This window comes from Talpa occidentalis, unplaced genomic scaffold (genome assembly GCF_014898055.3).
Source record: "Talpa occidentalis isolate TD23 unplaced genomic scaffold, MPIMG_talOcc4v2.1 talOcc4.17, whole genome shotgun sequence".
Lineage (NCBI taxonomy): Eukaryota > Metazoa > Chordata > Mammalia > Eulipotyphla > Talpidae > Talpa > Talpa occidentalis.
In genome coordinates, this window is record NW_023601754.1 from 29,987,083 (window position 1) to 30,002,789 (window position 15,707).

Genomic DNA, 15,707 nt, shown 5'->3' on the forward strand with positions numbered 1-15,707 from the left:
TCCCATCCAACTCACCTCTTTTCATTCTGGCTTCATTTCCCAGTTAATTTCTTTATGTTTAATTAATATGTCTTATTCTGGAGTCTTCTAAGTTCATAAAAGATGTTTTTGTTTATAAAACAATACATTGCCTCTCACCTAAAAGAGCTTGCATACTCTTTATGGAGATAACATCTTACTAAAAGAATTCTTATAATCCATCTGTTGCCAGACCTTGTCTGTCTAGTGCATCATAGACATTTGAAAAGCATTTATTAAGCGAATGAGTTTATGTATAAATGAGCAAACAGAAGAAGCCTTTTCCACTTATGGAAGGTACAATTTCTATCAAATTATCCCCTTTTAGAATTGCATCATTATATTTTTCTTTGCCTAGAGATCATGCTCCTCAGCATTATCCCATCTTAAAGAAAGGAAAAACTCAACCTTGACCGCTTGATACCATATTCCCCTTCAGTTACCCCTTATTCTCCTATTCTTGTCTTCATTTAAATTGCCTCAATGTTTAATTGTGGTCTTCATTTCTCATCTCCCAGTCTCCCTCCAGCCTCCTTTAGGGAGGTTGGTCCCTTTCTGATCTGCCCAGAGGCATGTTTCCTGAGGTCACCAAGTAGCTCCATGCAGCTGATCCAACACGTCTCTCTCAGCCTCCTATTTTCCTAAGTATCTCTGTGGCATTGAACAAAGAACCCCACACCTTAAGACTTGACATCCTCTCTCTTCTTAGACCCGATACCCTTCATCTGCTCATGACTTCCAACACTTTGTATCCAGGGCTGCTCTTTCTATGTATATTTTTAACAGGTATTCAAACTACAAACACCCAGCGTGTTCCCTTTCCTTTTTCTTGAAGGTGTCACCCATTCTTTACAGGGTTTCTATTGTATTTAAAATAAAATCCAATATAGGGGCCTCCCTGGTGGCACAAGGGGTTAAGACACAACCTGTGAATCTGTCCGCAGCCAGTGCAGCATGAGTTTGATCCCTGGCCAGGGAGCTACCCACATGGCGTGGCAGAACTCTCCTATCTCACCCACTGTTCCCCTCAGCAGTGTATTTCAGCCAATCTGTTTGTTCTGTTCCCCACTCTGTCTCTGGTGAATCCTCTCACCGCCTCACCCCACAGCTCTGGCCTTACCCGAGTACTTGTGTGAATAAATAAATAAATCTTTAAAAAAATAAAATCCAATATAAATATTGCATTTAAAATCACTTATGGCTTTGATTGACGAGCAGGACTGAGGTGCAGAGGAGTGGATGGAGTGGTAACAATGGGAAGATGGAAGATGTTTGTGTGGCCAATATGGAACATGCCATGTTCAAGGAGCCATGGGAATTTTAAGTCAAAGAGAGGTAGCATTGCTCTCTGAATACTTCTATGTGAAGAGTGGACAAGACAGCACCCCAGAAACAATTGTTCTTACTCAATGGTGGGTGACAGGAGAATGTATTCAGGGCTCTATTTCTACAGGGGTGGAGGCTAAGTTGAGTTTGGCAACACATGTCACTTTTTTTCCATTCTACTTCTCCCTTGCCCACAGCAGACATTAGTAATCCATGTCAGTTATCCTTCCAGCAAACCAGTGTGAAACAACCCAACCTCTCTACTCAATTCTCCAGGAAGCCATGAAAATCAATTGAACTTCACAGTGGAGAGACAGAATGTATTTGTCAGTAGATGAGACTGGGAGGATATCTCAAGCAGAGCTTGAGTGTTGGGGTGGTGGTGGATAGAGAAGTGTCAAGGTTCTAACTGACCTGATGGCTTTAATGACTAATATTCAGGTGACTGGGTCCACGGTGCTCTCTATATCTCCTCGCAACCACTAAAGAACCATTTCCATGTCCCTATGCTGGTTCTTAAGACATTCCCGGTACATAACCAGGAGATGTAGCTTTTGCTGGTTCCAGGTTTGGGACATTAGAGATTTTATCCTAGCAGCTAGAGTTGGAACTGGGGAGCAGGCACAGGGAGCTATTAAGCACATAGTCCCAAATTTCCTTCACTTTTTAATCCATAAACACCAATACTTCATGCAGAAAAGAAGGAGGCTCCTAGAGTCCCTATAATTTACCTTCTATGTTTTGACCTCCCTGAGAGCTCTAAAGCTGAGCACCCCAGCCCCATCTCCTGCAGCACATACTCACTTTTGCTTTTGCAGGGAAGACTGACAAGGACTTGTCATAACTCAGTGTCTTCCTTCTGCTGTGGCCAATACTCCCTGCTGGGAGCTTTGAATGTCTTAGCAGTTGAAAGAGTGAAATGAAATGGTGTAAATGAATGTGCCATTCCAAGTGCCCCCCTCCTTTAATTTATGATTTGGGATCGCATTTCACTCAATTCTGCCAAGTCACAGAGTGATTTGTGAGAACACATTCTGGCGATAATTTAGCAGAACCAAAATGATATTTGAATGGAGTTGGAGAAACTCCAGCTCCTAGGAGTCTCCTCGGGGGGCTCTGTTCCACACAACAGCTGTTTATTTACTGATTTCCCTTTGGGAAGGTGCACCAGACCTCACCTCTGCTCTATCCCTTTCAGGCTGGCCTGGTGGATCCTCCTTCATCTCCTCTTTACTTTTGCCTCTGGCCCCACAAAGGGCTCCCCTGTGTCCCTCTGAAGTGAACCCAGGAGTTAGCATGCACCGCGTGCTGACGTAGAGCAGGTAATGCGCTTCTAGGCTCCATCTCACTTAATACAGTGACCCCACCCAAGGTAGCTCTTAATGCTTTCACGTTGTAGAGGAGGACTCTTAAGTTCAGAGGGGTTAATTGGATTTGCCTGTTACCTGTGGTGGGGAGCTAGGATTGAACCCCACGACTGTCATAATCCCAGAGGTTCCAGGAAGGGTTGTTGAGACACACATACAGAAATCATGCCCTATGGGGATGGCTGGAAGACTGGGAACCTTGTCTCCTTGGAGCAGAGGCAGCACAAATGTCCATGCCGGGGCCTCTGTCTGCGTAGCCCATGAAAGCGAAGGGCAGATTTCAGGGCAATATCATGAAGGTGTCCTCTGATGAAAGAGAGGGGTGAATAGGGCTGTACTGCTTTATGTCAGGTGCCAGGGAGGTTGTCTGACACAGAAAGGGGGATCCCTTCCTCCCTGAGTTCTGTGATCCTATTACATGCTGTGGTTCTACTACAAGGTCTCCGGATATCCAGACGCAATGGTGCCATCACATGGGAATTGATTTTTTTCCACAACTTATACATCATTTCCTTCATGAGGAGATTAGAGTCCCACTCATCTTGTTGCTGATGCTGCTACTGGGCACCGTTAATTGAGTTTGTGATGGTTTCTCAGGGATTCGATGATGGGTTTGAAATCTATAGGTTTTTCCTGAAGAATCACGCTTATCATGGGTATGCTCCCAAATTTGAGCCCCATGTTCTCCCTTCCTTTTAGCATCATAGTAAGGAGTGTGGACCTCAGAATTTGATGGACCTGGTTTCAATCCCAGCTCTGCCATTTACCAGCAGTCTGAACTGGAACAATCATTTCTCTGAGTCTGTTTCCTTACCTACAAAGTAAAGTTTGCAATGCCTTGCCCATGGGTCTCTGTGCAGCTGAAATGGTATATTGCAGATGAAGTATCTGGCATGGAACTTGGCACAGAGTACATTCCCTATAAAATGCTAGCTGCTGTCGTTGCTAGAATTTGCTCTACGTTAATCACCATGAAACACCTCACGTGGTTTCCCTGGTGCTTACAGGGACATAAATATTCTCTCCCCTTAATGAAATGATGCACAAGCTCAAAGAGATTAAGCCATGAGCCCAAGGTCACTCAGCTCAGAAAGTGACCTTTCATTTCTACTTCCCCAGCTGAAGCTCTCTTGTTCTGCCCAGCATGGAAGGCATGTGCCCTCCATGGTAACATTGCCTGTTGGTGGCAGGGGATGCTGCATCCAGGGGAGATGCCCACCAAATGTGTTTTGACAGAAAGAAGGGGGACCAGAACCTTGCTACCCTCTCTTTGACTTCTCCCTAGCAGGTCGAGCATGCCCCTTACCCATTGCACAGGAATGTTTGGAGCAAACAGGTTCTGCAGTCCCTTTCTCATTGTTAACTGGCTCTCCCATAGCACCAAGCCCATGGCAGATACTCTGTGACTCCCCATAGTGAGCTGGGGCTAGAGGGCGGCAAGCAATAAGAGGTCAGGATACTTAGAGGCACACCTAGGCCAAAGGTTCTGTGCCCCTCCACGTGCACATCAGCACTGGGCGTGTGTGTCTCCTTAGATCTTGTGCCCTCGGCCCCTTTTCTACCCCTGAATCTAACCATGCTTCGCAGGAAGGTGCTCATGACTCAGTGGCCAGAACAGGTTTTTTTTTTTTTTTTCTCTCCCTTTTAAACACCAGTGATGTGTACAATGATATTTTTACTAAGAATTGGCTGGTACTTTGAATAGCTCTGCTGAAAAAGGCATTCTTGAAAAAGGCTGTTATTCATCTAGTGGTATATTTTAGGCTTCTGGGGAAAGCAGTAGGGGTACAGGATTGAAGGAAATGGAAGGGAGGGCAGTAAAAAGGAAAAGATTAAGTTACTGTAACAACCATTAGACCAGCCAAGGAAATAATTTCCAATGATACAGTCATTATTTGTACAAGCACTGCCCCCCCAAAAGCAGACCAACAGAATTTTCACACTTACTTCTTTGGTTTAATTGTCTATTTGTTTCAAAATGAAAGCTAATTAAAAGATTATTTTCATATGCTTTAATCACACTACAGCTAACTGTTGGAAAATTTGCAATTAATTGATGCAACAGTTGACATAAGAATGCATTTTTTAAAAAATAACATCACTATTTGAATATACAGAGTGAAGCAATTAGTCCTTCATTAGTTCTGAGTTATTTCAAATGCTTTGAAATACTTGTGTGTTTAATGTTTAATCATCAAGGAAATATATCTGGCAATGGTGCTAGCTGCAGTGCCATGAATTAAATATGGCCCCTTGGGAGCAGGGGGAGTTTAGGAAGAAAAGTGGCAGCCTCCCCAGGCCTGACTGTGGGCAAGTTCCTTCTTTCTCTGGGTGCCGGCCCAGTGAAGCTTCTTCCTGAAGCATCCGTGTCTCCCAGGCTTGTCACTTCGCAAAGGTGGCTCTGCATGTTGCTGTAGGTGGCAGTGGAATGAAGATGATGGGGAGGGACAGCCCCTGAGTCTGTAGCTGGACTGGAGGTGTCACAGGAAATGTGGGGGTGGGAATCCAGGCTGGCAGATTGAGCATCATGTCTGGAGTGTGTGACCAGTGCCCTGGGCAGAAGGATATACTGGAGGCTTGGGGGTGGGGGGAAAAGAGGCATAGCCGGCTTGTTTCCAATAATAGTGGAGGTTGATATGGGGCCATGTCCTGACATTAACACTTCAGAGGTGCACAGGGAGAAGGGGTAGCCTGCTGCTCTGGGAGCTGCGGTAGCATGCCAGAGGAGTGGAAACATACTCCCAGTCTTGAATTTTCCATGGAGTCTAAGCTTAGGAACCAAGCGTGCCAAAGACTGGGATGGGGAAGGCCTATATGGACTTGGAAACTGGTATTTGAGCATAAGAGGGTATAGAAGGCAGGGGCAGGCAGGGCTGGGCTGGAGGATCATGATGGGGAATGCCTTGGCTGTCCACCCATCCAAGGTCGCGCCCGATAGCCGGTAGAGTTTGGGAGCAAGGAATGGGAAAACCAGTGTATTTTATAGGAGAATAGGATTAGGACATATTTGTGGGGTGGTGAACAAACCAAATGAAGCGAGTTGCTTTCTTTTTCCTTAAGAACCACTTACTTCTATTTATTTATATATTTATATTATCCATCCTTTAGAAAGGCCGCATCAGTTCACACAAAGGCAATCCAAAATGTGAAATGCCAGAGGCATTTGGGGAAGGGATTTGAATCTATGAGAGCAGCTAGAGGTGGACTCCAGAGTCAGCACTGTTGTTCGCAAGGTCAAGGCCAACTTCCCTGTCCGTGGGGGTGTGCCTGACATGGTCCACCTGGTACCAACATTCCTGAAAACGCAGAGGAAGGGCCCCCCTGCATTCACCAAGGGAAGCCCTTCAAGAGGCCCTTCAGGATTTGCCATAAGCTGTTTTTCAAATGGGCTCCCAAAAGGTGGGCTGATGGGATTCTATTGAAATGCAATTTATTACCAGAAACTAAGGACTGCAGAGCAAAGGAACATGACCCAGCTTGCAGATTTCTCACCATCTGGCTTGATCACAGAATAAAATTTAGGCTAATGTGATGGCTTTTGTTCTGTTATGCCCTCAGCATCCATTTTTATATGCAGCCCCAGTGTCCCACATGTGACAGATCAGACCTGGTGCTCTCTGGATTAGGGTAAAGGTGGGGGACTGGTTTCTAGGGAGCCTCAGGGCCACCCCCAGGACTTCCAGGGCTCTAAAAAAGATAATCTGAAAAACTGCTGATCTAAAGGAGTGATGGACAGCATGCCCTTCAGGCAATACTCTATAAATATTCTTCCTCACAGTCAGGGTTTTGACAAGGATTGGAAGGTAGTGTGCTCGGCCAGAGGCTTGCCAGGAAGATGTTCTGTTTGTGATTTTCCAAACACCAACAGCAGCGAAGGGTCAAATTCTCCTGGCTCCCTGAGTCTCCAGGCCCAGGTCTGGGAGGATAAACCTTGGAGAATTCCAAGCCTTGAACTTGGGCTTTAAGACCCTGTCACCCCCCTCAGAGGCCCTGACAGGAAGCGGTCTTACTCTGACAAAAGTCTCCCAGGACCAGGTTGCTCTAGATCTTTTTAATTGTTTCTTGACATGCCTTTTAAGCTGTCACACTGAAATGTGATTCCCATCTCTGTTTATCTAATGTCACCGGGGGAGGCACTTGGAGAATTGTTATGACTAGACATCAACCTACAAACACTCTCTCCCCTCAGCTGTCTCTCCCCACAGCTTCCAAAATGTCCCTGTAGCTGCTGAACAACTGGCAAGGCCTCTGGCAAAAGCAAAGAAGGACCGACCTCGTGGAAAGCGAGCAGCTGCTGCATGTCCCTGCTGCTCGCTGGTCCTGGGGATTCCTTATATGTGCACGATTCCATGTGAGGTGCTGGGATGGGTCAGGGGAAATGCCATGGGTAGAAGGGGGGCATCTATGCTCTTAGAGGCTTAGGGGGCCAGCACTACACAGGTAGAGAAAGAGAGAAAGAAATGCCCAGAGAGCATGATGCTGGAGAAGCAACAGAGAGATCCACTCTTTACTCTTCTTCCACCTGCTTTCTTTAATTATTTTTGTGTGTGTAGAATAACTGGGGTGCTAGCCAGAGGTGTGGGGGTATGTGTGTGAGAGGATTCACCTGAGACAGAGTGGGGAGCAGAACAGGCGAATCTACTGAAATACACTGCTAGGGGAGCAGCGGGCGAGACAGGAGAAGTCTGCCGCACCATCTGCGTCAGCTCCCTGGCTGCGGATCGAACGCAGGCTGTAGTGGTGATGATGCTGGAACTTAATCCACAGACCACCAGGGAGCCCCCTACCCTGCAATCTGCCTTCTACCCCAGCAACTGAACTTGATGAACGACATCTATGGGTTCTTCTGTCTGCTGCTTCTGAATGAGCCCCACCAATGTGGAGGCTCAAGAAGACCTTGGAGGGAGGTCAGAAAGTGCAAATCACCACTGTCCCCACTGTCAATGAACAATGTTGACAAGCTATGTAAACCAGGCACAAGTGTCTTGGACCCACCCATGGTTACAGAGCAATGCTATTAGCATTTTTTCATGCCTTGACCAGGGGTTAGTGTTGGGTAGGTATTTTAGCAAAATAGTTCAGGTCAATTCTGTGTTTCTGGAATTAAATCTCCACCAAATCCCTGGGTAAAAGTGGAAGCCAGAAAAGCACATGTGCCTGCCACCTGGCCACTGATTTCTACCCCTGCTTCCCAGAAACTCCCTGTTCAGGAAGTCTGGGTCACGGCATTCTGGAACTTGTAACCCAAGTCAGCAGAGTTTAAGTGGGGATGAGAATAGTGATACCTCCCCTTGATAGAGGTGAACCTATAAGAATACCAGTTATTGTAGGCAAGAAAAGATAGCAGATGTCGAGACAGCTGAGCAAGGAGAGCTGAGAACAATACGATTTTATGACATGGAAAGTCTTAGACCGAAATATCAGAGGTGACCAAGTATCTAAGGTGGAAGGATATTTATTCAATCCTTTTATCTGAATTTCACTCATTATCAGGGTAAAATTGGTCAGCATGGAGTGAAGTCTTATTCAAGGTCACCCCGATCTTGATGGTAGGCTCAGGAATTGAATCTCTGGCTTTGCTGTCTTAAGTCTCTTTCTCTAGAATTACCTATGGAAATCACTTTGATTTTCTCTCTTCGCGAGTAGTAATGACTGCCAGACATGTTATGTCATTTTGAGGAATATCTCAGGAAATAATATCCATAAATCATGCCAAATTCATTCTTGGAGGAAGGAGAACAGTTGCTGATTTTATACTGGTTTAGTAACATACCCAGGGTCTGAGGATCCTAGCGGAGGGAGGGATGTGGGATTAATTAAGACACTGCCTTTTCTGACCTCCAAGTTGCATTTTCTCCTCTATATCACAATCCTTCAGCCATTTCTTAGCTGAAATCAAGAGCTGTGATTTTAAAAAGAGCCACTTGCTTCACACACTCTTACTTCCTTGCTCTAAGAAAACTTGTTTTTGTGACTGACTCAGATGGTGTTGGTTGTTAAAAAATGCCAAGGGAGAAGGAAACAGAATCTGAAATGTTTCATCTGGAAAAACAAACTCACACAAACAAGGGGACAATTAATTTTTGTTTGGGCTGCAACCAATGGGATATTTGTCATTTAAGTGGAAATTTGTAGAACTTACTAGGATTATGGTAGGGGGAGGAAGTTTGAATGAAGGAAAAAGCCAAATGAGTAAAACATGTCTATACGCTCCTTTATGGATATTAAAAAAAAATCCAAGCTTAGCGTAAATCAATAATTTAATAACATCTGTACCATCAATGGCTATTGTAATGTCAAGAAACCACTATTAACTGTGAACTGGTCTGGCGTTAGTCAGTCTGCATTTGTGATCCCATTTAATCCTTGCAGGGCTGAACTTCACCTTATTTCTGCTTTGGTGGTTAAAGATCAGGGCTAAGAGGGGCTAGATGAATAACTTATGCAAAACTCCCAAAGTAGTAAAATGGTGGTGGTGGAATTTGAGATTTGTGTTTTTTCCACTAAGGCTTCTTCCTCTTTCCTGCCTCGTATAAGATGCCCTAGAAGGGGGCAGGGGCACCAGTGGGATCCATAGGTCCAGTTGATAAATAAGGAATGATGTTGTCAGTGTGGACATCTGAGAGGGCTAATGTGTAAGCAAAGTCTGTGGACTAATCCAGGGTCCAAAATTATCCCTAATCATGACCTTAAGACAAGACAGGTGAAATAATGGGTCATTCCAGCCCAGTGTAATTCTGATGGAAATGGAGTAGTAGCTATTGCTTTAAAATTTGGAGTTGGGCCTCCTCTGGTGGCGTGGCACAGCGGTTGAGCGCTGGGCTGCGAAGCTGCCTGCAGCCTCTGCAGCTCCGGTTTGATCCCCGGCCACGGGCAAGGGTCCCACATAGCGCGCAGACCTCTCCTGTGGGCGCCCGCTGCTCCCCTCAGCATTGTATTTAGTCAGTCTGCCTGTTCTGCTCCCTGCTGTGGCGAATTCTCTCACCCTCCCGCACTTCTGACTATACCCAGTGCTTGTATAAATAAATAAATAAATCTTAAAAAAAAAAATTTGGAGTTTATGGGTTCTAAAGCATGTTTTCCCTCATCTAGCATTTGCAGGGAGATATTTTTATAATTCATTTCCCTGCCCCAGATGTCCAACAAGCATTGGCCCTCACTATGAACTTGCTGATCTATTGATCCACTGATTGAGTAATTGATATATTTGCAGCTGCATGGTTTTGAGCTCCCAACTCTCATTGGGAATTGATTTTGATCTTCACAGGTTAAAAACAAAAGCTATCAAATCCCTGATAGGAGATGGTGATGAGACCCAATTTTATTAAAGAGAAACTGACAATTTATCATCTTGTAACAGCTTGAGGCCCTAGTCGTTGCGTATTCTTGCCAGGATCTCAGTGTCTTGTTCAATATCTAATTTATTTGAAGTTTTGAGGGAGGAGAGCATCTTCTACATTTCTTGTCTCCAATTTTCAGAGAGTACTTAAAGCTATAAAAGTTGCTGCCAGGGAAGGACTCGGTGTTCAGAGAGCACTGAATCCTCATGAGGGGCCACATACCTGTTTTCTCTGAATCATGTGCTCTGACCTTTGTCTACCTTGGCCATTGTTTCATACTGTCTTTTTTTTTTTTCCTTTTGTCACCTGATTTTAAAGTTTTTCTTCCCCCCTTGCTAAGTACTGAAATATTTAGCCAAACTTATTTAATTGAAACTTCTAACAGTACATATAAATTGGGCCCTCTGGTCATTTGGTAATTCTCACCCCAGCTGGCTTGGTTAGGAGTTTGCCTTGTTCAGCATTTGTCACATAAGAGCTAGCGCTCTGCGGAAGATACTGGGCAGGGAGGTGGGCATGCGGTATCAGCTGGGTCCACCCAACTTCCTATCACTTGGTGACAGTGATTGGTTCCCAGCATGGCTGTCAACACACTGCAAGCTGGTCCTGTCACTTGGTCATGATTGGTTCTGGGCAGGAGTTGGGGGCATCATAGGTTTAAGTGTGGGTTCATCCTTTGTTTGGTATGTGGGCTCTGAGAGAGGATTTGTTACAGGGCAGGGTGAGGGGCACTCTGGGACCCCCAAACATGCCTACTCTAAATAGGTTCTGCTGTCTGCTGCTTCAAGAAAAAACAATAGTGCATGAGACCTTCAAAGGAAAGGAACTTTAATACAATTCGTGTGCAATATAGAGAAGAGAAAGAATGTAGATAAAAAGTTTCTCCATGAAACACCCAAAGTTACCATCTGCTGGTGGGTAAATGTCCAGCCAAACAGAGTTGGCCCAAAGTGGGGCTGCTGAGCCCCAAATTCATGTCACGAGTCTAAGGCACCTTCTGGTGGGGACCCATAGGAAAGGGGCAGAAGGGCCCAAGCAAGTCTGGAAGGAAAGGAGCGAAATTCAAGTCAGGATAAAGGCTGCTGTTTTCAGTCCCCTCCCCACTGGTCTCTCACCCACATCTCTGTGTCTTGCAAGTGTCTCCTTCCATGTCCCCCAAGTCCCTGATACAAGTTCAAGGCCGAGAAGCAAGCACAGCTTCTTCTCATGTCTCTCTGCTCCATGTGCCTCCTGCAGGCCTTCTTTCTCCATCTCTCCCTTGTTTCTTCCTTTTCCTCACTGCCCAGCTCCACCCTTCCTGGGGGTGGGGGGCGAGCAGGGAACCTGGACCCTCTCCTTTTCCTGGGGACTACCTTGTCACACCACCAGTTTTGCTAACCAGGCAGGGTATGAGCAATCATGCTGGTGTCCTCTTACCAGTCCCACAGGAAGAGTTTGTTTGAACATTAGGAAGAAGGCAGAGCCCATTGATGGATCAGAGTCACGACTGCAATCATTTATGCCATTCAGTGATTTCATTTTGTCTCTAAGTTTAAGCTGTATTTCTGCCACTTGTAATCAAGCACGCTGACCAGTACAGGTGGGTGTATTTCCTGCGTTTTACAGGGAGCTAAACTGAGGCTGAGAAAGAGTAAGAGACTCAAGGCTCCTCTGAGAGGTGATTAACAACTCTCTGATGCTGCTGGAGCAGCTGGTATGACATCACTGGCCACCTCCTTACTGAATGACATCTGGTTTTATTCAAAGCTCAGAGCCAGTTTCAAATAATCAGTCACCTCTGCCCCCCATGAGTAGAACACTTTCTCTGTTTTTCCATTATTTCTGTGACTTATATAAAATTCATACCCATTTTCTAATGCTTTTGACATATAAATTAATGCATGCACATTGTGGAAGTTGCAGAGAAACACAAAGAAGATAATAAATTTGCTCCTAATCTTGCCATCTAGAGGAAACTGGTGTTAAAATAGCGTAGTATTTTCTTCCCATGTGTAAGAAACCTAAGTGTTCACTGAAACCCTGCTCCTTAATGAATAGATCAAATTAGTTGAAACCACCTTAGCTTATATCAAGTCCAATGTCCTAAACTTGAGTTCAGACTCCGTCCTATACTAGACATGTGATTTGAGACAGGTTACTTAAGGTCCTTGAGTCATTTTCTCATCTGTCCACTGGAGTTAATAATCTCCTTCTAGCCTGCTGAATTTACATGAGAAACAAGTGAAAAAAAAAAAAACACATCTTTTGAAAACTATAAAATATAATGCAAATGACATAATAACAGTGGCTTACAAAAGTTTTCTTTGTAGTCCCCAAATCTGTCATTAACACTTTCCTATGCAGGGGCCTCCCTAATGGCCTAGGGGTTAAGTCTCAGGGCTATCACATCTATGACCTGAGTTCGATCCCTGGCCAGGGAGCTGACCCACACGGCGCAGCAGACCTCTCCTGTCTGCCCACTGCCCCCCTCAACAGTGTATTTCAGTACATCTACCTGTTCTGCTCCCAACTCTGTCTCTGGTGAATCCTCTCACTCCCTATACCTCTGGCCTACACCCCAGTTCTTCTATGCAAAAATTAATAAAAAGAAAACAAACTTTCCTATGTGGAAGTACTTTTGGTATGTGAACTTGATAGAGAGGCTTCTTTGGCTGATGAAAAGCCATCTCCAACCTCAAATGGTGTAGAATGTGCCTTCAGGTGAACCCCAGGGAGCAGGGAGCTATTTGATGACTTTGGCCTAATATTAGACAATTTCCAAAGAGCTTTCATCAAAGAAACCCAAGGGAAAATGGCCAAGGAGCTTCACAGGGCTAGAATAGGAGAGGGATTAGGTGAAGTGGCAAAGAAAATCTCCAGACATCCTCTCCTGAGGACTCCAGATGAACAAGAGTCCTGCCAGCACCTGTCCTTTGGGGGTGGCACTGAGGAAGGTGAAGCCCTCACACTGGAGTTTCCTTGGCCATTGTTGAGTGCAGCCGAGTCCTCCTCATGATATGCTTCTTTCTCTACATGCATGGCTAGAAGGGTTGGGGCAAACCAAGTCCTGGGACCACTGACCCGCTCCTCATGGACACTCCCTGGGCTATGGGAGTCTCTGTAGGGCACTTGCTCAGTGCCAGGCATTATGCTACATGCTGAGAATACAGTGGAGGACAAAGTCAGCCATGACCTTTCTTTCTCCCTATTTGCTGAGGATCATTGGCTGTGGGGTGGAGTTAGATATTAACCATGAAATCCTACAAAATAATGTAAAATTATAATAGTTATGTGTTAATAAGCTCAGTCTTGGAAATTAGAAAGAATATGATGCTGTTACAGTTATAAAGAAGAATGGAATGCAAAGGCCTTGTGGTAGATAGGGCACTAGTGCTTGCCACCAACGGAAAGGTCAGTGAGGGTCTGAAGTGCAAGGTTAGCTTGGGAAGGAGGGCAGGGAGCAGGGCAAGCAAGTTTATGTGGACCAAGCCAGTGATTTTGCTTTCTACCCTAGGAGCCATGAGAAGATAGAGGATATGACCTTTGCTATTGAGAGATGATCAGGGGAGGGGCTGTGGCTTTGGGGAAAAGTAGGTACATCTGGAAATTATTGGAGTAGCAAAATAAAGAAGACTTGGTGGCATACGTACTGGGTGTATTAGTTTCCTATTGGTGCTGTAACAAATGACTTCAAATGACTTTAAGACTCTAACAGTCTTGTGGCCAGCAGTCAGAAAGGAGTCTTACAGGGCTAACAATCAAAGTGTTGGCAGGGCTGGTTCCTTCTGGATGTGGAAGGGAGAATCTATTCTTGTGGCTGCTGGCATTGCTTGACTTGTGGCTGCATTGCTCCAGTCTCCCCTTCCATCACTTGGCCTGCTCTTCTTCCCTCCTTTCCATCACATCCCCCTCTGCTTCCCTCTGCTAGGGACTAAACTGATAGTCCAGGATAATCTCTCTATCTTGAGTTTTAAGGAATTTGTTTCCTTGATTGAATCATATCTTCAACATTCATTTTTCCAATAAGGTGACCTTCACAGGTTGCAGGGTTAGGAACTGGCCATCTTTGGATGCTATTACTGTTCAATCTATCACATGAGGCAAGGAGGAAAAAAGATCGTGGATGTTAATTAAGGATCTGGCTTGCAGATTGGATAGATGGTGCTGAGGTAGAGTCAAGGTCATAAGACAAAAGCGGGTATGATCATCCCAAGTTTGAGTTGCCTTTGAGACACCCAAGAGCAGCTGTCAGCACACAATTTGGAAATACACATCTAGAATCCCAGAGGAACATCTAGGCTAGAGATCAAATTCAAGAATCACCACAGTAGTGTGTAAATAATGCTGTGGTGTGCACAAGGTTGTCCAAGAAAGATATGAAATAAGAGAGAGACATGTCCAAGATCAATTCTTGAAGAACACTTAGAGGAAAACACTGAAGTGAGACAATTTTCAAGGAGAATACAGAGAGGCAAGAGGAAAGCCAGTAAAATCTCTATCTCAAAAGACAAGGGAAAGAAAGGTGTGACCAGCTCTGCCAGAAATGCGTGAAAACTCAAGTAAATTGAATATTACAAATGTCCTTGAAATCTATGACATTAAATCCCAGGGTGTGGTGGAAGGACAGGGGCCAAGATAGGCTGGAGCAGGTTAGGGGAGATGTGTGGCAAGAAAATAGAGTAAGGACAGAAAAGTCTTCTGTATTCACATATTCACGTCTCTGTATGATGTACAATGACTGACACTCATCTTTCACAGTGTGTCAACCATTACTTCTTTGGGAAGCCTTTGCTCACCACTCAAACCTCACTCAACAAGTTCTTATCAACCTGGCTCTTGCTTCTGGGTAGCCCTGATCAAAGGCAAAGGAATGCATTTATCTCTCTGAGTATTTTTTTTTTTTAATAGAGGCATATTTTATTTATTTATTTGTTTGTTTGTTTTTTGTTTATACATGCACTGGGTACAGTCAGAAGCGCGGGAGGGTGAGAGCATTCACCAGAGCCAGAGCGGGGAGCAGAGCAGGCAGAAGGACCGAAGTACACTGCTGAGGGGAGCAGCGGGCGGCAGGAGAGGTCTGCGCGCCATGTGGGACCCTCCTCCAGTGGCCGGGGAGCAGCCGGGGATCGAACCTGCGCCGCAGAGGCCGCAGGCAGCTTCGCAACCCAGCCCTCAACTGCTGCGCCACTGGGGAGGCCCTCTCTGAGTATTTTTTTATGTCGTTCTCTCTTGCTGCCCAAGTCAGTTCCTAGTGGGCGCTGGCTCAGTGTGTCTCCCACCATTGTGTTCCCAAATTGCAGTCAGAGCTGGCATGGAGGTGGCACACAACTGATGTTACTGAATGAGAAGGTGATCAGATGAGGTTCTAGCTGTGAATTGCAGAGGTAGTAAGTAGCATTGTTGACTTCTAGAAAGAAGCTTGTTGTGATGAAAAATGCACTGACTTTGAACATCGATGCTAAGAACTCTGAATCTAGAACCTTCCATTTGTGTGGCTTGGCAGGAGATTGGCTGACCTTTGTAGCCTCTGTTTTCAAAGCAATATAATGGGATGACACTTCCATGTGAATGATATCAGCTCTCTGAATCCGGTTTGCATTTTGCTCCCACCCTAGTTCTCTCTTACCAAGAACTGACAATCAGACAAGGGATATACTTTTCAAAACCATTAGATGGG

At 45.2% G+C, this 15,707-nt stretch overlaps 1 long non-coding RNA gene across 2 annotated transcripts in view; it reads left to right on the forward strand.

Moving 5' to 3' along the window:
• The window catches only part of LOC119249233 (uncharacterized), a 166,457-nt gene that overhangs the window by 111,962 nt on the left and 38,788 nt on the right, over positions 1 to 15,707 (forward strand). The window contains exons 6-7 of one of the 2 annotated variants that reach the window (XR_008552474.1): positions 1,237 to 1,430; positions 2,543 to 2,666. This is a non-coding gene — a long non-coding RNA (uncharacterized LOC119249233). The remainder of the gene's footprint in view (positions 1 to 1,236; positions 1,431 to 2,542; positions 2,667 to 15,707) is intronic. The other variant, XR_005126104.2, reaches the window with a different exon arrangement.